The sequence below is a fragment of the Mus musculus genome, chromosome 2 (assembly GCF_000001635.26).
Source record: "Mus musculus strain C57BL/6J chromosome 2, GRCm38.p6 C57BL/6J".
NCBI classification, from domain to species: domain Eukaryota; kingdom Metazoa; phylum Chordata; class Mammalia; order Rodentia; family Muridae; genus Mus; species Mus musculus.
Window position 1 is genome coordinate 23,345,092 of NC_000068.7, and position 27,671 is coordinate 23,372,762.

The following is a 27,671-nucleotide window of genomic DNA, read 5'->3' on the forward strand; positions in this document are numbered from 1 at the left end:
TATTAAAATATATAAAGAACTAAAAAACTGGGCTGGAGAGATGGCTCAGCCATTAAAGGCTAGGCTCACAACCAAAAATATAAGAATGAAAAAAACTATATATCAGGAAAATTAAAAACCCAGTTATAAAATATGGTACAAATTTAAACAGAGAAGTCTATATAGAGGAAACAAAAATGGTCAAGAAACACTTAAAGAAATATGTTATTTCATATTATACCTGTCAGAATGCAAAGATCAACAATACAAATCACTACTCATGTTATGGATATGTTCCAAGACATACAGCAGAAGTCAGAGAAGAACTTGTGTCATTGACTTCCTTCTTATACTATATTTAGTCCAAGGATCTAATTCACTTCATCAGGGTTGGCTCCCAGTACTTTTACCCACTGAGCCAAATCACCAGACTCTTTTTCAACTTTAAGCCATACAGTGTATTTCTTCCTTATTTCTATCATATGTGCCATACATGTATATACCAGTTTCTATTTTTCTTCTTGGTGTACATTTAATTTTTTCTATTTTTATTAGAAAGTACTACATAATTAACTTTCTATATGACTACAAATTTGTAGGATAAATCTGTAATCAACAGGTCAACACATCAAGGTAGAAGACATAAATGGACAAATGCATGAAAATGGCAACTTCAATGCCCAGTGCTATTTAAAGCTAGCTTAACTTCAGAAATGGTTTAATAAAAAAAAATGATTTCATGACTATCCTGGAGAAAACGTACATAAGTGAATATCAATATGTGTGGCTCATAGCTATTTAAATAGGAATAACCAATTTGTAGAGCAGCTTGTTACTGTCCTCTAGAAAACATCTTTTAGTAATTAGTGTAAGACTAGAATCATTCTTCATTAGGGTTTCTTAGTTTATTGGGTGACTTATATACCTAGCTACAGCTTCAACCAAAAGAAGAAAACAAAACAGAATTCTGTTCATCTCTGTAATAGCAAAAACAGAGATTGGTTTATGTTTTTATCACTGTTTCTGCTTTGTCAACTGTTCATTTAATGCTGGGCACTCTGGACTTGAATCTTCCAAGCTGCATATCTATGAGCCTTGAACTCACAGGAACTATGAAACTTTTTGTCCTGACACAAAGAGCATGGGTATAGGAAAAATACTCAGTCCTAGCAGTCTGCAGTCAGGGATCCAGTATGAATGGATAGAGACTCGAAGATGCATGGTAATATTTGCTATTTATAATTCGTGCCCTACCTCTGATGTGATGTTATGTATTGTTTCTAATGTCTGTCTCTAGTCCTCCTAGATGCTATTGGCCTCTGACCTTCAAAAGCAGTTTGATGTTCTTGAATTTTTTGATCTAGAATTTGAGGTGACTAATTTTTTATTATTTGTGATTATCAAGTAAAATTTGTGATGAGCACAATCGGGATATAATGTCTGCTTCCAAGAGATGAATACAGGAAACATTGATTCTCTCTCCTATTAATGCCTTAACCTCCTTTCATATTTACAAGCTTATACAGTAAGTAAAAGGGAATTTAATTAAGGCTGAATACATATGAAATGTATGTTAATTCAAGTTACATAAAGAAAAAGGGAATATATACCCACAGATATATGAAGCTCCACAAAAGGGAGAATTTAGAAAGATTGAATAATAATAATAATAATAATAATAATAATAATAATAATAGATCTTTTAAGCAAGATTTGAAAAGGTCTATCAAGGGCAAATAATTGGGATCTTTGAACATGGTCTACATGGAATTTCTGGGATTTCTTAGTCTGGTATGACAAAAATAGAATCTGGAAATAGAATTATACAATAAGTAGACATAGATAGTAAATAATTGATGCTTTTGATCTTTAAAATTAGGTTAATAAGCAGGGGATAGGGAGCCTAACTTATCTCAGACAGTAGAAACTTAGGCCTTGATCTTACTATTAAAAGTTAATTATGTGAGAAGTTATGGAGTGTTGTTATCCTGATTGGTGGTTGTTTATGGGATGGATCACTAGGTGGAACAGTCTCTGGATGGTCCTTCCTTACGTCTTAACTCTGAACTTTGTCTCTGTAACTCCTTCCATGGGTATTTTGTTCCCCATTCTAAGGAGGGAAAAATTATACACACTTTGGTCTTCCTTATTCTTGAGTTTCATGTTTGTAAATTGTATCTTGGATAGTATAAGTTTCTGGGCTACTATCCACTTATCAGTGAGTGCATATCATGTGTTCTTTTGTGATTGGGTTACCACACTCAGGATGATATCCTCCAGATGCATCCATTTGTCTAAGAATTTCATGAATTCATTGTTTTTAATTGCTGAGTGGTACTCCATTGTGTAAATGTACCATATTTTCTGTATTCATTTCTCTGTTGAGGGACATCTGGGTTCTTTCCAGCTTCTGGCTATTATGAATAAGGCTACTATGAACATAGTGGAGCTTTTGTCCTTATTACAAGTTAGAGCATCTTCTGGGTATATGCCCAGGAGAGGTATTGCTAGATCTTCCAGTAGTACTATGTCCAATTTTCTGAGGAAGTGCCAAAATGATTTCCCTAGTGGTTGTACCAGCTTGCAATCCCACCAGCAGTGGAGGAATGTTCTTCTTTCTCCACATCCTCGCCAGCATCTGCTGTCACCTGAATTTTTGATCTTAGCCATTCTGACTGGTGTGAGGTGGAATCTCAGGGATGTTTTGATTTGCATTTCCCTGATGATTAAGGATGTTGAACATTTTTCAGGTGCTTCTCAGCCCTTTGGTATTCCTCAGTTGGGAATTCTTTGTTTTGCTTTGTACCCCATTTTTAGTAGGGTTATTTGATAATCTGGAGTCCAGCTTCTTCAGTTCCTTATATATATTGGATATTAGTCCCTATCTGATTTAGGATTGGAAAAAATACTTTCCCAATCTGTTGGTGAACTTTTTGTCTTATTGACAGTGTCTTTTGCCTTACAGGAGCTTTGCAATTTTATGAGTTCCCATTTGTCAATTCTTGATCTTATAGCACAAGTTATTGATGTTCTATTTAGGAATTTTTCCCCTGTGCCCATATCTTCGAGGCTTTCCCCCACTTTCTCCTCTATAAGTTTCAGTGTCTCTGGTTTTATGTGGAGTTCTTTGATCCACGTAGATTTGAACTTTGTTCAAGGAGATAAGAATGGATCAATTCCCATTCTTCTACATAATAACCGCCAGTTGTGCCAGCACCATTTGTGGAAAATGCTGTCTTCTTTCCCCTGGATGGTTTTAGCTCCCTTGTCAAAGATCAAGTGACCATAGATGTGTGGATTCATTTCTGGGTCTTCAATTCTATTCCATTGATCTACCTACCTGTCTCTGTACCTGTACCATGCAGTTTTTTATTACAATTGCTCTATAGTACAGCTTGAGGTCAGGCATGGTGATTCCACCAGAGGTTCTTTTATTGTTGAGAATAGTTTTTGCTCTTCTAGGTTTTTTATTATTCCAGATGAATTTGCAAATTGCCCTTTCTAACACATTGAAGAATTGAGTGGGAATTTTGATGGGGATTGCATTGAATCCATAGGTTGCTTTTGGCAAGATAGCCATTTTGACTATATTAATCCTGCCAATTCATGAGCATGGGAGATCTTTCCATCTTCTGAGCTCTTCTTCAATTTCTTTCTTCAGAGACTTGAAACTCTTATCATACAGATCTTTCACTTCCTTAGTTAGAGTCACACCAAGGTATTTTATATTATTTGTGACTATTGTGAAGGGTATTGTTTCCCTAATTTCATTCTCATCTTGTTTATCCTTTGTGTAGAGAAAGGCCACTGATTTGTTTGAGTTAATTTTATATCCACCTACTGCACTGAAGTTGTTTATTAGGTTTAGGACTTCACTGGTAAAATTTTTAGGGTCACTTATATATACTATCATGTCATCTGTAAATAGTGATATTTTTACTTCTTCCTTTCCAATTTGTATCCCCTTGATCTCCTTTTGTTGTCTAATAGCTCTAGCTAGGACTTCGAGTACTATATTGAATAGGTAGAAGAAAGTGGGCAGCCTTGTCTAGTCCCAGATTTTAATGGGATTGCTTCAAGTTTCTCTCCATTTAGTTTGATGTTGGCTACTGGTTTGCTGTATATTGCTTTTATCATGTTTAGGTATGGACCTTGGATTCCTGATCTTTCCAAGACTTTTATTATGAAGGGGTGTTGGAGTTTGTCAAATGCTTTCTCAGCATCTAAGGAGATGGTGATATGTTGTTTGTCTTTGAGTTTGTTTATATATTGGCTTACATTGATTGATTTCCATATATTAAACCAACCTTGCATCCCTGGGGTGAAGCCTACTTGATCATGATAGATGAATGTTTTGATGTGTTTTTGGATTCAGTTTGTGAGAATTTTATTGAGTATTTTTGCATCGATATTCATAAGGAAAAATTGTCCTAAATTCTATTTCTGTGTTGGGTCTTTATGTGTTTTAGGTATCAGAGTAATTGTGGCTACATAGAATCAATTGGGTAGAGTACCTTCTGTTTTTTATTTTGTGGAATAATTTGAAGAGAATTGGAATTAGGTCTTTTTTGAAGGTCTGATAGAACTCTGCACTGAACCCCTCTGGCCCTGGGCTTTTTTGTTGTTGTTATTGTTGTTGTTGATGGGAGACTATTAATGACTATTTCTATTTCTTTAGGGGCTATGGGACTGTTTAGATCATTAATCTGATCCTGATTTAATATTGGTACCTGGTATCTGTCTAGGAAATTTTCCATTTCATCCAGGTTTTCCAAATTTTTTGAGTATAGCCCTTTATTGTAGGATTTGATGTAGTTTTGGATTTACTCGTTTTCTGTTCCTATATCACCATTTTCATTTCTGATTTTGTTAATTAGGATACTGTCTTTGTGCCTTCCAGTTTGTCTGGCTAAGGGTTTATCTGTCTTGTTGATTTTCTCAAAGAACCGGCTCCTGGTTTGTTTGATTCTTTGAATAGTTCTTTTTGTTTCCACTTGGTTGATTTCAGCCCTGAGGTTGATTATTTACTGCTGTCTACTCTTTTTTTTTTTTTAAAAAATTTTTTATTATTACGTATTTTCCTCAATTACATTTAGAATGCTATCCCAAAAGTCCCCCATACCCTCTCCCCCACTTCCCTACCCACCCAGTCCTATTTTTGTTTTTTTGGCCCTGGCATTCCCCTGTACTGGGGCATATAAAGTTTGCGTGTCCAATGGGCCTCTCTTTCCAGTGATGGCCGACTAGGCCATCTTTTGATACATATGCAGCTAGAGTCAAGAGCTCCGGGTACTAATAATGGTTAATAATGTTGTTGCACCTACAGGGTTGCAGATCTCTTTAGCTCCTTGGATACTTTCTCTAGCTCCTCCATTGGGGGCCCTGTGTTCCATCCAATAGCTGACTGTGAGCATCCACAGATGTGTTTGCTAGGTCCCGGCCTAGTCTCACAAGAGACAGCTATACTCTTATTTGGTGAATTTGCTTTCTTTTGTTCTAGAGCTTTTAGGTGTGCTGTCAAGCTGCTAGTGTATGCTCTCTCTAGTTTCTTTTTGGAGACACTCAGAGCTATGAATTTTCCTCTTAGAAATGCTTTCATTATGTCTCATAAGGTTGGGCATGTTGTGGCTTCATTTTCATTATACTCTAAAAAGTCTTTAATTTCTTTCTTTATTTCTTCCTTGACCAAGGTATCATTGAGTAGAGTGTTGTTCAGCTTCCACCTGAATGTTGGCTTTCTATTATTTATGTTGTTATTGAAGATCAGCCATAGTTCATGGTGACCTGACAGGATGCATGGGATAATTTCAGTTTTTTTGTATCTACTGAGGCCTGTTTTGTGACCAATTATATGGTCAATTTTAGAGAAGGTACCATGAGGTGCTGAGAAGAAGGTAGATCCTTTTGTTTTAGGATAAAATGTTCTGTAGTTATCTGTTAAATCCATTTGTTTCATAACTTCTGTTAGTTTCAACGTGTTTCTGTTTAGTTTCTGTTTCCATAATCTGTCCATTAATGAGAGTTGGGTATTGAAGTCTCCCACTATTATTGTGTGATATACAATGTGTGCTTTGAGCTTTACTAAAGTTTCTTTAATGAATGTGGCTGCCCTTGCATTTGGAGCATAGATATTCAGAATTGAGAATTCATCTTGGAAGGTTTTACCTTTGATGAGTATGAAGTGAAGTTTTGATAACTTTGGGTTGGAAGTTGATTTTATTTGATATTAGAATGGCTACTCCAGCTTGTTTCTTCAGACCATTTGCTTGGAAAATTGTTTTCCAGCCTTTCAGTCTGAGGTAGTGTCTGTCTTTTTCCCTGAGATGGGTTTCTGTAAGCAGCAGAATGTTGGGTCCTGTTTGTTTTGCCAGTCTGTTAGTCTATGTCTTTTTATTGGGGAATTGATTCCATTGAGAGATATTAAGGATAAGTAATTCTTGCTTCCTGTTATTTTTGTTGCTAGAGTTTGGATTCTGTTCTTGTGGCTTTCTTCTTTTAGGTTTGTTGACGGATTACTTTCTTGCTTTTTCTAGGGTGTAGTTTATGTCCTTGTGTTGGTGTTTTCCCTTTATTATCCTTTGAAGGGCTGGATTCGTAGAAAGATATTGTTTGAATTTGGTTTTGTCATGGAATACTTTGGTTTCTCCATTTATGGTAATTGAGAGTTTTGCTGGGTATAGTAGCCTAGGCTGGCCTTTGTGTTTTCTTAGGGTCTGTACAACATCTGTCCAGGATCTTCTGGCTTTCATAGGGTCTGGTGATAAGTCTGGTGTAATTCTAATAGGTCTGCTTTTATATGTTACTTGAAGTGTCTGCCGACTCGCATTCTGATAATACCAAATTTGTATAGTATCTTGCTTTCATGTCATTTTTTTTGTTATGTTGACTTTTCTGGTATGAATGTGTTTTTTAGGTAAATTAGGAGTTTTGTATTTATTTTGTATTAATGGTCTTATTCCACAGAAAAATCAACTAAATAAACAAGAGTGCCACCAACTAGTAGAAAATTCTTTTGTAATCATTGAGCATTTGGATTTTAAAAACTTCAGGACTTCTTTAGTAAAAAGTAACATATGTATGTCAGAATTTCTGTTTGCTAGAATTCTCTGAAATAAGACAGTAATAGAATTAGAAATAAGTCAGTTTAGTGTCCAAGGACCATGTCCTAATTGCTGACCTGGGGTGCTGGGGAAGATGGATAACTGTATTGATTGATGGGTAACTGGAGAAAAAATCATCTGTTATTTGTATCAATAATGCCTATACTCTGCCAGCGCTGTTTTATTTAGAGATAGCAACTGCTTCTGGGTGTAATTTTCTGATGGATAATGTCCCTGCACACACCATTTGTTCCCTGCACAGAAAAGCTGAAAATTCTACATCATTCATGGAAAATCAGACCAAGTTGTCAGGCAACAGTGCTTTACTTTGATTTTTTAAGATATATAAAACAGGATATCTTCCCTATAAATTAAGGCATTTTTCCATAAAACTTTTTACCACACTGGGGGTTGAAGCAGGAACATGTGTAGGCATGGCAGTAAGCAAGAGGACTATTCTCACATTACACTAACCATTAAGGATTTACTATGAGGTATATTTTCTCCACGTAGGCTCTATTTATGTTCCTATTTATATTCTTTTTCAAAAATACAAAGAAATTCAGCATATACATTTTCTAAGTTGTGAATTATAACCTTTCTTTCTTCCTCAAGCACCATTGCAAAGAATTCTGTCTTTTAATCTATAAAGTAAAAAACTGTACAATGTAACACAAATCACACTTTGGATAATAAAAGTTATTACACAGGAGTGGTTTTGTGTCTCCAAATCAATGAAAATTATTAGGTTCCCTATTTCGTAACATAAGTTATCTTCAGAATTGCCTTCATATAATTATAACTCTTGATTAAAAAGAATTATGTAAGAATATGTTTGATTCATTTTGATATGACTGCCTTAGTAACTTAATTATGCTAAAACATACTGAAATAAAATATAATTTATTTAGCTAATACATTTCAAGAACAACAGAAATCCCTCAACTCATTTTGATGATCTGCAAAGGTATACATGTAAACAAGCAGAGTTACAGGCTAATTAGATATCTGTGTGCCATGCCAATTAAGAAACGAAGCAGTAAAGACAGTACTATTGTAGAGCACTTCCTATCCTAGAATTAAAAAATAATTCTATCAGATGCTATTTTTTAAAATTACTGTGGCATTTTAGGACTCCTTCCCCACATTATATAATGCCAATTCTTAAATCTCTTCACCTTTTCCTGCCTTATCACTTTATTCATGCTGTCAACTTGCCTGACTATTGGTGATCTCAGGTCCCGAATGTGAAAACTCAACTAGAGCCAAAACCCCAGGATAGGACGGAGTGGTCCGTTGATTATTTTCAGGAGATGCACAAAACACTGTGTAGATGTGTACGCCTGGATTATAGTGAATAGAAATGAAAAGATTAGGTAAAGTGATCAATGCTATTCCAAAAACAACTCAAAAGTCAGTGATCCAAATAATTCAGGGTTAAGAATTCTATTTTCCTGATTGCTTTCTGTCTTTGCTCTCTGTTTTTTTTTATTGTTACTTGTTTGTTTGTTTGTTTTGCCTCTCCTCACTTACAAAGTATTTATTTTGTTTGCTGGCAAATACTTTGGGATTTTAATACATACATACAACCTGATTTATTCCAAAATTCTTTTAAAGGACCAAAGGCAGTTTCACTCCTCTATATTAATCTTTTCTACAACTTTGACCATATGGTATTTCCCTATGGAAAGCAGTTTCTCACTGAAATTACATGTAGAGGAATGCTACACTTGTTCAGTTGGGCCTAGAAGTGCCTCTCCAGGTTCTTGACAATTTCTTTAGTTGGGCCTGGTGGGATAACACAAAACTATTTATCATTTTGTTCCTTGTGCACCTCTCTCCTCTCTCTCTCTCTCTCTCTCTCTCTCTCTCTCTCTCTCTCTCTCTCTCTCTCTCTCTCTTCCTTTCTCCCCTCTCCCCTCTCTCTTTCTCCCTCTCTCTCTTGTGCCCCTCATGCATCCTCTTTCCAAAATGGTACCAGTCTGTGTTTCAGTATTGCTTCCCAGATGAATAACTTTTATTGTTCCAGTGAGTGAGTGCTTCTCTAGTTTTTGGTGTGTGCTTATTTATATAATTTTGGTGTCAGATACTGTTATTATTTATAGGTGCCTAGAGTTGCATTTATTCTGGGCCTGTGACCTTCTTCCCTGCCTCCATCCCACTGCTTCTTCCTACAGTCATCTCATGTGTGACTTGATGATTACTTTTGATTGAATGACAGCATATTGTTATTTTTATTAGTAGAAATGTGGTAGTGGCAGTTGTGGTGATAGTTGTTGTAGTATGAAATATTAATAAAATCTAGCAACAGGGTCTACTACTCACCCCAATGAGAAGTTTATGTTCCCAAATGAAAGGCACATACACACAGTCTTTATATTTCAATAAGTTTTAAACAACACAATAGCTGGTCTACTGCCTAACTTCCATGCTGTTAACATCTATCTTCCACTAATAATCCTGAGTTATTACTTACTAATTTTATGCTATAGCTTGGCAGACTCAGTTGGGCACCCCTCTGGGCTGTGCTCTCTCAACATGGTGGTTATGTCTCTCTGTCCTACTCTATTCTCATGCATGGCATGTCTCCTTTCCTCCACACTCTGCCAATATAGTAGATCTCCTCCTTCTCCCTGCTTCCAGTCCCAAGCCCTGGATATCCTAAAATTCTACCTCTGTCTGTCTTCTCCAACTCCTCGCTGTTGGCATCTTTATTTGCCCATCAGAATCAGCTGAGGCCAGGTTCTTAGAAACTATGTGCAGACACTCCTGTGCAAGCAGTTTTTTGGGGGAACATCATTAGCATTCGTAATACAAACCTACAGTTTTTGGTAGCAATGGAGATTATTTTTTAACTTATCTTGAATTTCTACCTTTCAGGCAATAAAACTTTGCCTATGAAAACCACAATACGCAAACATTCGCTATCCCATCTCCCTTGCAAATTTTAAGATATTACTTTAAGAAATTTTCTCTCTTAGATAAATAGAACCACTTTCCAGGACTTTTCAAATCTTTGAACCAAATATTTCTTTCAGGAATAGTTGACTTCCTCTGGCTACTGAAACTCTGTGTCACAATCAGTTGGGGTTTCTGAAGGTGCTATTATAGGTTTGTCTGTCTGCAAAGAAGCTGATTAGAGACTCTTTGACACTGTCACTCACAGCATGAATGATAGCATAGTACAAATGGAGTAGTGCGAGAGAAGTGACTGAAGTCTTTGTCGTCTTGAAAGAGACGTTTTGTTTCAGTGTAGTACTACCAAATGTTGAACGTGGGCGCTTTTGCTTACTTTGTTATAGGAGCAGAACTGTAAAAATATACCTATAATGAGGATAGAAGTGATCCAGGACATACATATTGGAAAAAGATTCCTTTATCACTGTCATGAAAATCCGCTGAGTAACCATAATTTTTTCTTTTTGTTTTTCTTTTTCTCATAAAGTCTTTTATCCTTATGAACTGTTGTAATAGCAATATCTTTAAAGGATAAAGATTTTTGCACATAGTGAAAGGAGATGAAAATGTTTTCCAAAATAAAAGTGGAAATACCAATAACTCTTTGGAAGCTGTCCATAAATGCCATACACCATTTCAAATTTTTCTTCCCTTATCATTTTATTTAATTATAAGAGTAGGTCTGTAAACTGCAGGTCATTCTCATTTTATAGATAAAACTTTAACATGCAATAGAGTCAGATTTGGAACCAAATTTTTTAGCTAAACTGTGCTATTTTTCTACTATTCTAGAGGATAATTACATACAAAAGTGAAGTCATTTTGTTAAACAAGGTAACAGACGTGCTCTTTTGTGTTAATGATGAATTCTTTGTCAGTATACTTCAATGATACCACACTACAGCATGATTCAATGATATTTTCTGCCTTTCAGCTGTCTAAAATTATGTCTAAAATTAAAGGCACTACTAGTTAAAATGCTAGCAAGTTAGCATAGGGTTAAATACTAACTTGCTGATAGAAACCTCTAATTCTGACGTCTAAATATACTTTGTGTACTCTTTCTTTGAGATAGAAGGTTTCCAGAAATTTGAGACATAACAGAGAAGATAATTTGAAATATGTATTAAAATATGTAGGTAGTTGAAAATTAAGGGCACTATAAAAGAACCTCAACTGTAAAACTTTTTATAAGGACAGGGAAGCAGGAGTGGGTGGATTGGTGGGCAGTGGAGGGGGTGTGGGATAGGGGGATTTTAGAGGGGAAACCAGGGAGGGGAGTAACATTTGAAATGTAGATGAAGAAAATATCTAATAAAAAAAAAGAATTAGTTTCAACTATTATAGTCACATAATCATAGGAGGCTGATGACATTTAAAATTACAAAAACATCCTCTTCAACTTTAGACACCTTTTATTTTTCAAGAGCAGCGCCAGGCCTATACTTATAACCTACATAACCCATTTTCTACTGTGCCTCATGAACTGACTATATAGTATGGTTTTGTTCTTGCCCTTCCTCTTAGTTGGTTGTAACTTCTCTACCATAACCCAAACATTAATTAGAACACTAATTACCACCTATAAGTTGATAAACACTAATTTTGTGTCAATAATCTTGACTGTTTTTCTGTACTGTCACTTTATTCTAAATATTGTAAAGCTCTTTTTGAGCAGCTGAAGGCTTGGAACTCTCAGCACTGACTTATCTGATTTCTTTAACAAATCTGTTAGCCTTACAGACTCTTTTTGTTAATAGTACTATCAGTCATAGTAGTACCTAAGCATAAATCTTGAGAATCACCCTGAATTTTACAGCATCTGCAAAACCACAACTGAGAAAATAAAGTCTCTTTTGTCTTCCAGTTGTGAAACTATTACTGTCATCTCCCTCAGGCTTATTGTTACCCCCGACTTCTTTTTTTAATAACTGGCATTTCCATCTCCAGGATTCTTCTTCTAATATAGATTTTATCCTTCTACAACTAGGTGTTTATTTGTTAAAGATTCTGTTGAAACTTTATAAAGGTTTGCCTGCCTAGACTATTTTTTTTTCTGTTTTACTGTCATACTGAATAGCTAACTTAATGTCATTGTCACCCCTCTGAATTGTATGTCTAACAATAGAAACTCAACCCTATTTGCTTTGCATTCTCAAAACTCTGAACATGGTAGGGAATTAAATATTGACTTACTTGCATACAAACCTGAATTTTCCTCCTCAAAAATTCTTTTACATCCTATAATTACTCTTTACAAATACTTAGAATGGGTTATCTTTCTGCTATATGACATTTCTTTTCATGTTTAAAATAGCATTCATTTTTTTATTTTATATTTTTTATTATTACATATTTTCCTCAATTACATTTAGAATGCTATCCCAAAAGTCCCCCATACCCACCTCCCCACTTCCCTACCCACCCATTCCCATTTTTTGGCCCTGGTATTCCCCTGTACTGGGGCATATAAAGTTTGCGTGTCCAATGGGCCTCTCTTTCCAGTGATGGCTGACTAGGCCATCTTTTGATATATATGCAGCTAGAGTCAAGAGCTCCGGGGTACTGGTTAGTTCATAATGTTGTTGCACCTACAGGGTTGCAGATCTCTTTAGCTTTTTGGATACTTTCTCTAGCTCCTCCACTGGGGGCCCTGTGATCCATCCAATAGCTGACTGTGAGCATCCACTTATGTGTTTGCTAGGCCCCGGCCTAGTCTCACAAGAGACAGCTATATCAGGGTCCTTTCAGCCAACACTTGCTAGTGTATTAAATAGTGTCATGGTTTGGAGGCTAATTATGGGATGGATCCCTGGATATGGCAGTCTGTCTCTGTAACTCCTTCCGTGGGTGATTGTTTCCAATTCTAAGAAGGGGCAAAGTGTCCACACTTTGGTCTTCGTTCTTCTTCAGTTTCATGTGTTTTGCAAATTGTATCTTATATCTTGGGTATACTAAGTTTCTGGGCTAATATCCACTTATCAGTGAGTACATATCATTTGAGTTCTTTTGTGATTGTGTTACCTCACTCAGGATGATGCCCTCCAGTTCCATCCATTTGCCTAGGAATTTCATATTTTTCACATGTCTCCATTGCTCTTCAAATGTAACTAACTTTTTTTTCACAACACTTACAGTTGTTATCAATACCTATTCCAGATCAAGGGTGAATGTCAAGACATATTCTGGGCCATATGAATATAGAAAGTTTCTTTGGCAACTTTGTATGATCTGTTTGCCTATTGCAGCTGAACCTTGTAAGAGCATTCTTGCCATCATATCACCATGTACCTTGGAGACAAACACTCAGCTATTTTTTAAATTAATGACAATTTATATGGTAATTTTTCAAAGACAAAGTAAAAGATAACATTTCTATTAATTTTTAAAACAGCTTTTGATTGAAAATATTTTTTCCTATAATTTGGATTATGTTTTCAATTCCCTTAACTTTTGCTTGTTTATTTTTACCTCTAGTGGTAGATGACAACACAAAACAAACTCAGTAAACCACATTAGAAATCAATCAGGCAGTTTCTTAAAAATTTGAGAATAGTTCTACATGAAGACCAAGGTAAAAACAAAGAAAACATGGTTCCTTTACATGATGGAATACTACTCAACTGTTAAAAACAAGAATATCATGAAATTTGCAGAAAAATGAATGGGATTAGAAATTATTATCCTGAGTGAGGTAAACCACACCAAAAGAGCATGAACAATATGGACTCACTTATAAGTGGATATTAGTCATAAAGTAATGGAAACCCACCCTATAATCCACAGAAGCTAAGTAATACTTCACTTAGAAGAAGAAATAAAATAGTCATCAGAGGTAGATGGAGGGAGCTAACTGAGTGGGAGAGTTGGTGGGTAGGGAAAAGTGAAGGGAAGATCAGGTATAGGCTGAGTTGTGAAGAGCCACAAGGATGAATAGTAATTGGCAAGAGGAAGGCAAATGACATTTCTAGGATGTGCCAGAAACCTGGAATGTGGGAAGATCCAGGGAGACAATGAGGGTGATTTTAACTGAGAATCCTAGCAGTGGGGGACATGGAGCCTGAAGTGACCACCTCCTATAGCCAGTTAGGACACCATGTGGACAGATAAGGGCATTAATCCACCCACAAAATCTTTCACCCAGTATTTGACCTGGAGCAAAGACTGAGGGAAATGTTAACCAACTTGAGACACATACTATGGGCAAGAACCAAACCTTAACATTATTAATGACAGAAGCTGGCATAACATTCCTCTGAGATGTTTCACCCAGCACTTGACATAAGCAGATGCAGAGATCCACAGACAAATATTAGTTGGAGCTCAGGGGGTCCTGTGGAAGAGATGGAAAAAGATTGAGGGACCTGAAGATGATAGGACCTCTACAGGAAGACCAACAAAATGAACTATCCTTGAACAATGGGGCTCCCAAGATACTGAACACCAAACAAAAAGCTAGCATAAGCTCCCTTACACATATGTAGCAGATATGCAGCTTGGTCTTCACATTCATTCCACAACAACTGGAGTAGGGGCTAATCTTGACTCGCTTGAAGTTATTTCCTTCTAACTTTAAATAGAAGTAAAGTTTCCATACATTCATGCAATTTTTGTTTAAAATATGTCAGATATTCTCTTTTAAGACTTAAAACTTCCAATCTTTTAAAAAAGTTAATTCTTGTTAACAAAATGAACTTATGTTTACCTTGATTTATTTAAAGTTAGTAACTATGGAACTGTTTATAATAGAAAAATCTATAGACATGTTTTAATCAATGGTAAAATATCTTTATGAGAATTTATCTTTCAAATGCATCCATTTTAGTCTAATTAAATTACAAAAAACAAAATACCTAAGACATTTCAAAATGTTTGCTTTTCTCAAGTTTTCTCTCTAACAAAGTAAGGAAAGAGGAGGCTAAGAGGGAATTTGGAGAGACAGAAAAAGAGGAGAAAAATAAAAAAAGGAAACGATAAGACAGAATAAATTAGAGAAAAGGGCAAGAAAGAGAAGAAGATGAGTATGAAATGTATTTGAAAGATCTGGGTATGAATAACAGGATAAAAGATGTTCTAAGAGAAAACAGTCAGGCAAGTCACATGTAAACAAAAATATTAAATTGCCTAGAAGTTTGTTTTATATACTATTAAATCATTATGCATTGCTTTAGAATTTTCCTTTTAATCTAGAGGTTTAAGCTTTTAGTTAAGTTGCTGTAACATACATAATCAAGAACAATGGGCAAAGTTATAAAAGCAAAATAGAAAAAATAAGCAGCAAACCAAAAAGAAACATATTATGAAGAATTACAAAGAACCTGTTATTAGAAGTCTGAATATGACATATGAATATGTTATTAGAAGTCAGCAACACATACTGAAATCAGAGAAAGCTAAGAGATGCAGTGTGGCTTCTATAACCAAATGTGCAAATCAATAGAAGAGCACAACTGTCAAGAACAGAAAAGTGAAGAAACACAGAATTCGAGGTGGTGCTATCATGCTGTAAGGAGCTTGATGTCACTATCTTAAATATGGTGGTCATAGCTTTAAATCTGACACTGACAGAAATTCAGAGATTATCTATTAAAGGAATCTTGTCACAGATTCATACCAGGGTTTCTACTTTTTTCTGTATGAAAGAAGTTCCAGTATCAGTTGTGTGGGGGGAAAAAAAAAAAGGTTTTTCTATCTTCTGAGATCTTCTATTTCTTTCTTCAGAGACTTGAAGTTATTGTCATACAGATATTTCACTTGCTCACTTAGAGTCACACCAAGGTATTTTATATTATTTGTGACTATTGTAAAGGGTGTTGTTTCCCCAATTTCTTTCTCAGCCTGTTTATTCTTGTATAGAGAAAGGTTACTGATTTGTTTGAGTTAATTTTATATCCAAGTACTTTGCTGAAGTTGTTTATCAGGTTTAGAAAATTGGACATAGTACTACTGGAGGATCCAACAATACCACACCTGGGCATATACCTAGAAGATGCTCCATCATGTAATAAGGACACATGCTCTACTATGTCCATAGCAACCTTATTTTTAATAGCCAGAAAACTGGAAAGAACCCTCAACAGAGGAATGGATTCAGAAAATGTATACTTACACAATGGGGTACTATGCAGTTATTAAAAACAAGAATTTATGAAATTATCAGCCAAATGGATGCATCTGGAGGATATCCCCTGAGTGAGGTAACCCAGTCACAAAAGAACACACATGATATGCACTCACTGATAAGTGAATATAAGCTCAGAAGCTCAGAATACCCAAGATACAATTCACAAAACACATGAAACTCAAGAAGAAGGAAGACCAAAGTGTAGATATTTCAATCCTTCTTAGAAGCGGGTACAAAATACCCATGGAAGGAGTTACAGAGACAAAGTGTGGAGCATAGACTAAAGGCATGACCATCCAGAGACTGCCCCACCTGGGGATCCATCCCATATACAACCACCAAACCCAGACACTATTATGGATGCCAACAAGTACTTGCTGACAGGAACCTGATATAGCTGTCTCCTGAGAGGCTCTGCCAGTGCCTGTCAAATACAGAAGTGGATGCTCACAGCCATCCATTGGATGGAGCACAGGGTCCCCAATGAAGGAGCTAGAGAAAGGACCTAAGGAGCTGAAGGTGTTTGCAGCCCCATAGGAGGAACATTTATATGAAGTAACTGAAGTAACCAATACCCCCAGAGCTCCCTGGGACTAAACCACCAACCAAAGATAACACATGGTGGGACTCATGGCTCTAGCTGCAAATGTAGCAGAGGATGGCCTAGTCGATCATCAATGGGAGGAGAGGTCCTTGGTCCTGTGATGGTTCTATGCCCCTGTATAGGGAATGCCAGGGCAGGGTAGCTGGATTGGGTGGGTTGGTGAGCAGGGGAAAGGGGGAAGGGATGGGAGGATTTTCAGAGGGGGAACCAGGAAAGGGGATAGCATTTAAACTGTAAATGAAGAAAATATCTAATAAAAAATTAAAAAAGAAAAAAGAAATAAGTCACCAGACATCTCCTTGCTATGACTTTTTGGGGGGCCAAATTTTATACAGGATAGTAGAAAAAGTTTAGTTGCTTAAGTTGATTACGTTTTTGTTTCTTCTCAATTTATCTATCCATTTATTAAAGTTTGTTTATAGGTGTTTACAAAGACATTTCCAGATGTGGGCATATGTTGATAATTCACAGGATACGATAAAGCCTCTACCCTACACAAAGAGCCACAGGTAAGTGAGGGATGTTGAGATGCAGATATTGTGCTACACAGAAAGAACACAGCAGTATGTTATCAAATATCAAGACATCAGCCCTAAGACCCGACACACATTATATAAACGGAACATATTGCCTTTGTGAATAAATATGTATACATAAATGCAAGTAACAGCAATTAATGAAACATAAATGCTGTGAATTAGAAGGAGAGCAAAGAGAGGTGTATGGGTGGGATTAGAGGGAGAAAGGAGAAGGAAGAAATGATGTAATTATAATTTCATAAAATGAAGAAATAATTTTTAAAAATAAGTAAATTATTCAGAAAAATAATAAAACATTAGGGCAAAATGAAGGGTTCTTTAAAAAGAAAGACTTTCAGTATCTTTTAAAAACTTTAGAAGCATTATATTCAGCATTTGTGATATAGCTATGAGTTTCCATTATACTAAACAAAATAAAAAAGTCCTAGTGGAATAAACTAAGCTCTTTTTTCTGGTGCAAGAAATTGTATAGATGAATTACAGGATAGAATATATACAAGTTTTTAATCTATCTCTTAAGTAATATTTCACAAACACACTTAAAAGATTTACTGACAAATACAAAGTCTTGAGAAAGAAATATTTTCAGATTACAATGCTGTGTTGGCTTCAAGTTTAAGATAGTCTTGATCTTGGCAATGGCCCTAGTAACTCCTGATGGCCTTACTTGAGAGTATTGATTCTGAGTTCTAAGTCACCAGTCCTGACCTTGAGCAGTGTTCTTTGTTACCCTTTTGGATATCAGCAGACCTAATTATAAATTTAATGAAATTTATAATTTTGTCTGACCATAAACTTGAAGCTCAACATGGTATGTGAAGAACTTGGAAACTTGCTTCCAGGCACCCAGTGCACATGAGATTAGTGTCTCTAGCTAAGAGTTTCATTAATCTTCAATCTTAACTTAGTTTGCCAAAACACTGGGGAGACTATATGTAACAGTAGATCATTTGTGAGTTACCACAATGTTGTTGTTAGTATGAGATAACCACACATTTGTGTTTCCTTGGCTGTCATTACACCATCAGCTCGTAGATTAGACCTGGTGAGAGTAGGTATTACATTTGCCATCCTAAAATTTAATAGAATTTCTTTCCACACCAAATAAGATTCCTTTAAATGACCTTTTCCCAAACAAAAACAGCTTAATACTGGACCCATAGTCATTGATTTCATTTTTTTCAACAAATTTCCAGTTTCTTACTATGAGCATGTTAAGCATATGTTCTTAAATATCAGTAGTACCACGAAGAGGCCAGAAATAAAAAGTAACTAAATAAAAACAAACTAGTATATCAATCAGTAAGTTAATACAAGTAATAATAACAAATATTTGAGATGAGTTTCTAAAGATGATGGTAAAGAGCAGAGATGAACAACCTGTATGGAATATGAGCCTAACTGACCAGGTTATGGGAAAACCTGTAGACCTAGATGAACATAATGCTGGTGAAGACAAGAATCATGGGTTAGACTTAAAATACCACTATCCAAAGGAGGAACTCTGAATACCAGGCAAACTATCCCTGTGAAGGATCACCCAAGTCTTTTGTCTTGAGAGATCTGATTATGAGGTAGGAAGAACATGAAAATCAACTGGAAGGGGAAGAGGAGAGCAGATCAAAGCTGTAATGTGGACAGATGAAACATATTCAGAGCTTTTCTCAGATGGGATTACACATGTCTCTAATAAGATAGTACTTGTGCAGTAACATTTATTAAGAAGACTGAAAATAAATTATCAGCACCTCTCAAAGACAAGCATCCCAAAATTTAAAGGTAGGAATATTAATATGCAATATATACTTTTCAGATTTCACAATACTTTCAATTTAAAAACTGATGTTTTTTAAAATTATTATTGCCATTTAGTAAAATCATAGATATCTGTTCTTTTAAGGAATAAATAATTCAATATGAGAGCAAATAAATGGAAGGTGTTAGAACTTTGTATACACCCTAAATATAGAATTATAAGCACAACATGTTAATTTTTTCTTTAAAGTAGGAAATATAACTTCTGACAATAAGTTAATCTTTTCTGTTGTGAAAAAAAATTGGTTAAACATAAGGAGAATTCAAAATACCTTGAGAGAAGATGGAGCCATTTAGAAATACATGGCTGTCTCCAACAAACAAATTTGTCTAAGAATTGATCCATTCTGTAGAAGGAGAAATGCCAGTAAAATTCTGATCTTTTTAATTCTGAAACATTAAAATCAAAACATAATAGAATAAAGTAAGAATCCATGTGTTAGGAAGAAACATAAACTCCTAACAAGACTTTAACTGTGTCAACACATTCCCATCACTAAAACTTAAGAACAATTAAAATGTCTTGTAAAGCCACATTTGGGAATTTAAAAATGTCTTAATTTAATTTATAATTTTCCTTGCTTATTATACAAAGTTTGTTGCTAGGTGATGGCAACTTTCATCCTAAAAGTTAAGTGCTTTGTATTTATGAGACTATTTTCATGTAGGGTTTCGTTTATTTACACCTAGTATACATAAACTTGTTTATATCCTAAAGGAAGCTTAAAATAATGTTCTCTTGAATGTCTATATATAAAGTATCATATTATTTTTAAATTAATTAATTGAAACATCTTTTCAATTAATTTTTACTCCTTACATCCCTATCACAATTTACCCTACCTCTACTCCTCTCAGTATGCCCCACAACCTCCTTGTCCACAAGGTCCACTCCTTGATTTCCCTTCAAAAAATAAAAGGAGCAGGTTTCCCAAGGATATCAACAGATAAAAATTATAATAAGGCTAGGAATAATCCTTTATTTTAGACTGGGCAATAGGACCCAGTAGGAGGAAAAGGATTACAAGTGCAGACAAAAGTGTCAAAAATACCACCTTCTCTCACTTTTATGAGTCCCACAAGACCATCAAGCTATACAACCATAATGTATATGTAGAGGATCTAGCTCAGACCCATAAAGCTCCATGACTGTCTTTCAGTCTCTGTAGTCCTATAGGAGCCCTCTTTATTTGATTCAGTGAGTTATGTTCTTCTGTTGTCCTTCTGGTTCGTATATCTTCCCTCCTTCTCTTCTTCAGGGTTTCCCCCTCATTTTACCTAGTGTTTGGCTGTGGCAGGATGGTGTTGCTGTGATGACAACTGGGTTAAGCACTGATGTGTAGGAAAAGCAGAAATATCTTTAGGAATAATTTTATTGAAATTTTTGTTTTGGTGGTTGTTGCAGGAAATATTGAAAAATGAACCTGCCAACTCTCCATGGGGCCAGGCCATGGTCCCGTGCTTCTGATGCTAACAACTCTCCGGAGCTAGTCCCCTCAGCATCTGGCTCGATTTTCTTACAAGCCACTCTCTACTATAATCCGCTGTAATTGTCTGTTCCACACTCCAGTAACCAAATAGACCTGTCATCCTTGCGGTTTGATAACACAATACTCAGTACCCTGGTAAAATCAAGAATCTTAAGCTTATAGTTAACCAATTAGATTTATGTATCAATAAAATCATAATTTACAAGATGCCAATAAATAATTTCAGAGTCAATTGATAATGATAAAACTTTAACCCAATTATTCTAACTTTTTGATAACACCATGTTAGACTCCATTCTCCTTCCCTCTCCTTCTGAGATCTCCCTGTCTCCTCCCCTCTTAGCTCTGCCTCCATTTTCTGTCCAACCATGGGTTGCACTAATGTAACTGGACAGGGAAAATCCTGGGACAGATGGTTTGTTTGTTTGTTTGTTTGTTTTTGCCAGTCATGTTTGGTTCAGTCCTGGGTCTCTGGTTAGCCCAGTGTCTGCCTCTTGGCCGTTCCCACAGTGTAAGACATGGGCTTTCTCTAATAATGTGGGCCTCAAGTATTACCAGTCATTGCTTTTTCACTTCTATAAATTTTGCAACATTGCCCCAGTGCATCTTGCAGTCAGTATACATTATAGGTTAAAGGTTTTGTAACTGGGATGATATTTCAGTTCCACTTCTGGGAGCCCTGCCTGGTTCTAGAAGATGGATAGGTATGGGTCTATATTCTGTTGGGAGCCCTACCTGGTTATAGAAAATGGCCAGTTCTGGCTCTGGATCCTACATCAGCAGGAGAATTCACTTGAGTCACTCAGATTTCAAGGAGGTAACAATGCACTGGGTTTCTAAATCCTCTCTCAAATACTCCCCAATTCTAGTCCTCTCTCCCAGTATTCTCTCTCCACAATCCTCACCCCATACCTGTCAGGAGCCATAATGGGACCAGCTAATAACTAGCAGGTGATCATCCTGAAGTGGCCTGCCTTGGATTATTATATAATCTGCAGCAGGTGAGCCCTCATTAAGCAAGGCTGTGAAAGACTCATTTTAAGAAAGATTCCCGCTATGAATATGCTTTTCCTGTTATTATTAAACATATATAACAATTACTAAGTAAGAGCACATCACCTTTGAAGCAGATCTCTGCAGATCCATGAAGATGTACTTATCTTGTAGTTAAACTATATAGACAAATAGATGACTTAAGTCTTAATGATGATCCTATAAGAATTCTTAAAATTATATCTGTGATTATTAAGCTTTTTTATAATGGGACTGTGTGGGGAATTACAGGCTGGTCTCTAGTTGAGCTGAGGTCTGACCCACCCCCCCACCCCACGCCCACCCCCCCACCCCACGCCCACCCCCCAGCGGTGATAATTCACCTTCATGACACAGTAGGTGTTCCCTCATGCTCCTGGAACTCTGGCCCCTGCCTAAGTTACCGCCCCCCACAGCCCCCACAAGAGAAGCACGGCAGTAGTCACATAGGCAGTAGTCACATAGGCAGTAGTCACATAGGCAGTAGTCACATAGGCAATGGCCAAAGCCTCTGACCTTCAGGCTAAACTCCTCCCCAGTTACCTAGCAACAGTAAAGACCATAAAAGGGGCTGTTAGGCCCCCACCTCACTCTCTCACTCCTTTGTTCTCTTACTTCTCACTTCTCTCTCACTCCTCCCTTCCCTCTCCCCTCTCTTGGTCTTCTCCCCTCTCCTTTCTCTTTGTCCTCTCCTCTCCTCTCTCCTCTCTCTTACTCTCTTTCTTTCTAGTTCTCTCTCTCTCTCTCCTTCTACCTTCTATCTTTCTCCCTGCATTTCTATAATAAAGCTCTTAAACCATATAGAGTCTCTGCTCCATCAAGATCTGCTGGGCACTCTGGTCAGTGTTGGGAACCTCTTCCCTTATCCCTCTCTCCTATAACCCTGGGGCTACAGGGTGAGGCCCTGGGGCCCCCAGGTCGGGGGCTGCCCCTTCTTCACCCCCAACCCCTCCACCCCCGTTGAGTGGGTCAGAGGCTTGGATGCCCACTTGGGGCTGAGTCAAAAGCATCCAAGCATCCGACAGCCCTCCCATGTCCACCTGCCCAGACCATAGGAGGAACTCTGGCCACACGTAGGCTATTTCTCACCACCCCATTTCTTACCCTGGGCCCCCCCTTTTTGTTCCCGACAGGACTGCTATTAGGTTCTTTTCTGATAGTCAAAGCTGCAGTGAAAACTCTGTCAGTCTCCCTAGTGTCACCAGTTAATTGCTCTTAGATGGTAACCAGACTTTCTCCTACCCAGAGCACATTCCAAGAGGTTGTAAACAATTAACCAAAGGTCATTAAAAGGGAACTAATGATTTATTATAGGTATTAGGATAGAAGATAAAGTATCCACTGGGTTTATCTATACAAAACTTCACTAATAACTTACTTATGGTTTTAAACCTTCAGTGAACCTGTGGAGCTGAGACAGGTGATGGATGTTTAGCCAGATAATTACTCCTAATAGATACTCATGTAAACAGTCACCGTTGTCAACTTTTATTTCAATTGATGATTTAATTTTTTGTGTGTACTTGTGATGAATTTTGTAACATGTGGTCATATATTCTGAAAGATATATAAGTACTGAAGACAAAGAGAAGCATGAGAGTCATCAATAGAGAGTCACCAATAGAGGAGACCTTTTTTGCCTTTCCCCACTTAGAGAATATGCCACCACCACCCCTTAGTAACTTTCCGCTTTTTCCTCTTAGATAGCTTTCATAGGAAACTTTTTATAATAATAAACTTTATAATCACTTCTCTAAGTGTCTTCCTGTGACTTCAGACTAGCAGGCTGAAAGTTACAGCCCAGCAGTTCCTGCTGAGATAGAACAAAGGTTATTTACTTAATCCTTTGTGGCTTGAAGAAGAGGTGCTAGGTGCCAGAAACTGCAGTTTCTGGCCTCAGAGGATCACAGAAGGCAGGTCAGCTACAATAGCATAGTAACTTAGGCTTAGATAAGTAAACTTTTTATTATACAGCAACCCTAAATATCTTGACAAAGTCCTACCCTCCACCTAAGCTCTTCCCAACCGCTGCCTCAAGAAGAACCCACAAGAAAAAAGAACATCCCACTTTGGGGCTGGCCCCTGGCATGCACCTGCCTGGATTCTTTTGTTCTCATCCCCACCTGCCCCTGAGAAATCTGTCCTATTTTCCCTTTTCAGGGAGATCCATGAATCCCCCACATGAATCCTTCTTGATACTTTGTTTCTCTGAGCCTGTGAACTATAGCATGATTATGCTTTTCTTAACAACTGATATTCACTAATAAGTGAGTATATATCATGTTTGTATTTCTGGGCCTGAGGTTATGTCACTCAGGATGATTTTTTTTTCTAGTTCTACCCATTTGTCCTCCAACTTAATAACGTTATTGTTTTTAACATTTGAATGATACTGCATTGTATAAATGTACCGTATTTTATTTATCCATTCTTTACTTAAAGACCATCTAGGTTCTTTCCAGTTTCTGGATCTTATGAATAAAGCTGCCATGAACATAGTTAAGCAAGTGTCCTTGTGGTATGTTGTGGTGTTTTTGTGTATGTCTAAGAGTTGTATAGTTGTATCTTGAGTGTGATCAATTTCCAGTTTTCTGAGGAACCTTGATAATGATTTCCAAAAGTTTTCTCTCCCACCAGGAATGGAGGAGTGTCCCCCTTGTTCCACATCATTAACAGCATGGATTGTCACCTGTATTTTTGATTGTAGTAATTCTGACTGTGTAAGATAGAATCTCAAAGTAGTTTTGATTTGCATTTCCCAGATGGTTAAGGATGTTGAACGTTTCTTGAAGTGATTCTTGGGCCATTCAAGATTCCTCTGTTGAGAATTCTCTGCTTAGATTTGTACCCCACTTTTAAATTGGACTATTTGATTTCTTGGTGTCTAGTTTCTAGAGTTCTTTATACATTTTTTGATATTATTCTTCTATCAGATATGGAATTGGTGAAGATCTTTTCCCATTCTGTAGGCTTCCACTATGTTCCTCCAAGGATGTCCTTTTCCTTATTGAAGTCTTTCAGTTTCAAGAAGTCACATTTATGGATTGTTAATCTTATTGCCTGAATTCTTGGAGCTCTGTCCAGGAAGTTGAATCCTGTGCTTTCAAGGGTATTCCCTACTTTCTCTTGTCTTAGGTTCAGTGTATCTGGTTTTATATTGAGGTCTTTGATCCACATGAACCTGATGTTTGTGCAGGCTCATAAGGATAAATTTATTTCCATTCTTCTATATGCTGACCTACAGTTAGATGAGCACCATTTGCTGAAGATGCTTATTTATGTTCATTGTGTATTTCTGGGCTCTTTATGAAAAATTAGATAGCTATAGCAGTGTGGAGTGACATCTAGTTCTTTGGTTTAGTTCCGTTGATCAACCTATCTGTATTACAGTCAATATCATGTAGAATTTATTACTATAGCTCTGTAGAAGACCTTGAAATGGGGGATTCTGATACCCATAAATATTCTTTTTTATTGGATATTTTATTTATTTACATTTCAAATGCTATCCCTTTCCCAGTTTCCCCTCTGAGAACCCCCTATACTATCTCCCTTCCCCTGCTTCTATGGGGTGCTCCATCACCCATTCACCCACACCCACTTCACTGTCCTAGCATTCCCTTACACTGTGGCGTCAAGCCTTCATAGGACCAATGGTCTCTCCTCCCATTGATGCCAGTTAAGTCCATCCTCTGCTACATATGCAGCTGGAGCTATGGGTCCCTCCATGTGCACTCTTTGGTTGGTGGTATAGTCCCTGGGAGCTCTGGGGAGTCTGGCTGTTTGATATTCTTTTTCTTCCTATGGGGTTGCAAATCACTTCAGCTCCTTCAGTCCTTTCCCTAACTCCTCCATTGGGGTATCCATGCTCAATCCAATGGTTGGCTGTGAGCATCCACATCTGTATTTGTCAGGCTCTGGCAAAGCCTCTCAGGAGACAGTTATATCAGGTTCCTGTCAGCAAGTACTTCTTGGCATCAGCAATAGTGCCTGGGTTTGATGTCTGTATAAGGGTTGGTGCCCCAGGAAGGGCAGTCTCTGGATGGCCTTTTCTTTAGTCTCTGCTGTACACTTTGTCTCCATATTTTCTTTAGATAGGAACAATTCTGAGTTAAAATTTTGGAGATGAGTGGGTGTCCCCATCCTCCAACCAGGGACCTTGCCTAACTTCTGGATATAGTCTCTACAGGTTCTCCCTCCCCTTCCTTGGTCATTTTATCTAATCACATCTGTGATGTGCCTTGGGAGCCTCTTGCTTTCCTGGTGTCTGGGACCTTCTGGTGGCTATCCCTCGTTCCCCATCCTCCATTTCTGCACACCTCTGTTCAATTTCTCGACCCTCTGTATATCACCCCAATCTCCTCCCATACCTAATCCTGCCCTCCCTTTTTCCTCTTTCTCCTCTCTTCCTCCCAAGTCCCTCTGACCCTATACCTCCTGTGAATATTTTGTTCCCTACGTCTAAGAAGGACTGAAACATCCACACTTTGTTCTTCCTTCTTGAGCTTCATATGGTCTGTGCATTGTAACGTGGGTATTCTTAGCTTTGGGGCTAATAGCTACTTATCAGTGAGTACATACCATGTGTGTTCTTTTGTGACTGGGTTCCATTCATTTCATGAAGTCATTGTTTTTAATAGTTGAGTAGTACTCCACTGTGTAAATATACCTCATTTTCTGTATCCATTCCTCTGTTGAGAGACATCTGGGTTGTTTCCAGCTTTTGGCTATTATCAATAAGGCTGCTATGAGCATAGTGGAGTATGTGTCCTACATTATATAGTGGAGAATCTTTTGGGTATATGCCTTGGTGTAGCAGGGTCCTCAGGTAGTACTGTTTTCTGAGGAACGGCCAGACTGATTTCCAGAGTGATTGTAGCATTTTTGCAATCCCACCAACAATGGAGGAGTGTTCTTCTTTCTTGACATCCTTGCCAATGACTGCTGTCACATGAGTTTTTGATCTTAGCCATTCTGACTGGTGTAAGGTGGAATCCCAGGGTTATTTTGATTTGCATTTCCCTGATGACTATGGCTGTTGAACATTTCTTTAAGTGCTTTTCAGCCATTCAATATTCCTCAGTTGAGAATTCTTTGTTTAGTTCTGTACCCCATTTTTTAATTCTTTTTTTTTATTGGATATTTTCTTTATTACATTTCAAATGTTATCTCCTTTCCAGGTTTCCCCTCTGGAAAGCCCCTATCCCATCTCTCCTCCCTCTGCTTTTCTGAGGGTGCTCCCCCACAACCACCCACTCCAGCCTTCCCACCCAGACATTACCCTACACTGGGGCATCGAAACTCCAAGGGCCTCTTCTTGCACTGATGTCCAACAAGGCCATCCTCTGCCACATATGAGGCCAGAACCATGGGTCCCTCCATGTGTACTCTTTGGCTGATGGTCCAGTCCCAGGGAGCTCCAGGGGGTCTGGCCTGTTGACACTCTTGCTCCCCCCATGGGGATGCAAACCTCTTCAGCCCCTTCAGTCCCTTCTTTAGCACCTTCATCGAGGGACACTGCTCTCGGTCCAATGGTTGGCTTCGAGCATCTGTCTCTGTATTTGTCATGCTCCTAGTGAGTCTCTCAGGAGACACCTTATCAGGCTCCTGTCAACAAACAATTCCTGGCATTTGCAATACAGTCCTGGTTTGTCAAATGTATGTGGGATAGATCCCCAGGTGGGGCAGTCTCTGGATGACATTTTCTTCAGTCTCTGTACTTTATTTTTAATAGGGTTATTTGATCTCTGAAGTCTAGCTTCTTGAGTTCTTTGTATGTACTGGATATTAGCCCTCTATCAGATGTAAGATTAGTAAAGATCTTTTCCCAATCTGTTGATTGCCATTTTATCCTATTGACAATGTCCTTTGCATTACAGAAGCTTTTCAATTTTATGAGATCTCATGTGTCCATTGTTGAACTCAGAGCATAAGCCATTGGTGTTCTGTTCAGGAAATTTTCCCATGTGCCCACGTATTTGAGGCTCTTCCTGATTTTCTCTTTTATTAGATTCAGTGTATCTAGTTCTA

At 37.4% G+C, this 27,671-nt stretch overlaps 1 protein-coding gene and 1 long non-coding RNA gene across 3 annotated transcripts in view; one reads left to right on the forward strand and one right to left on the reverse strand.

Moving 5' to 3' along the window:
- The window catches only part of Nxph2 (neurexophilin 2), an 80,741-nt gene that overhangs the window by 23,846 nt on the left and 29,224 nt on the right, over positions 1 to 27,671 (forward strand). The window lies entirely within an intron of this gene.
- Positions 8,207 to 22,011, reverse strand: Gm34769. The gene is made up of 3 exons (XR_374147.2): positions 21,986 to 22,011; positions 19,392 to 19,466; positions 8,207 to 8,422 (listed from the first exon to the last, which is right to left on the reverse strand). It is a non-coding gene; the product is annotated as a predicted gene, 34769 (long non-coding RNA).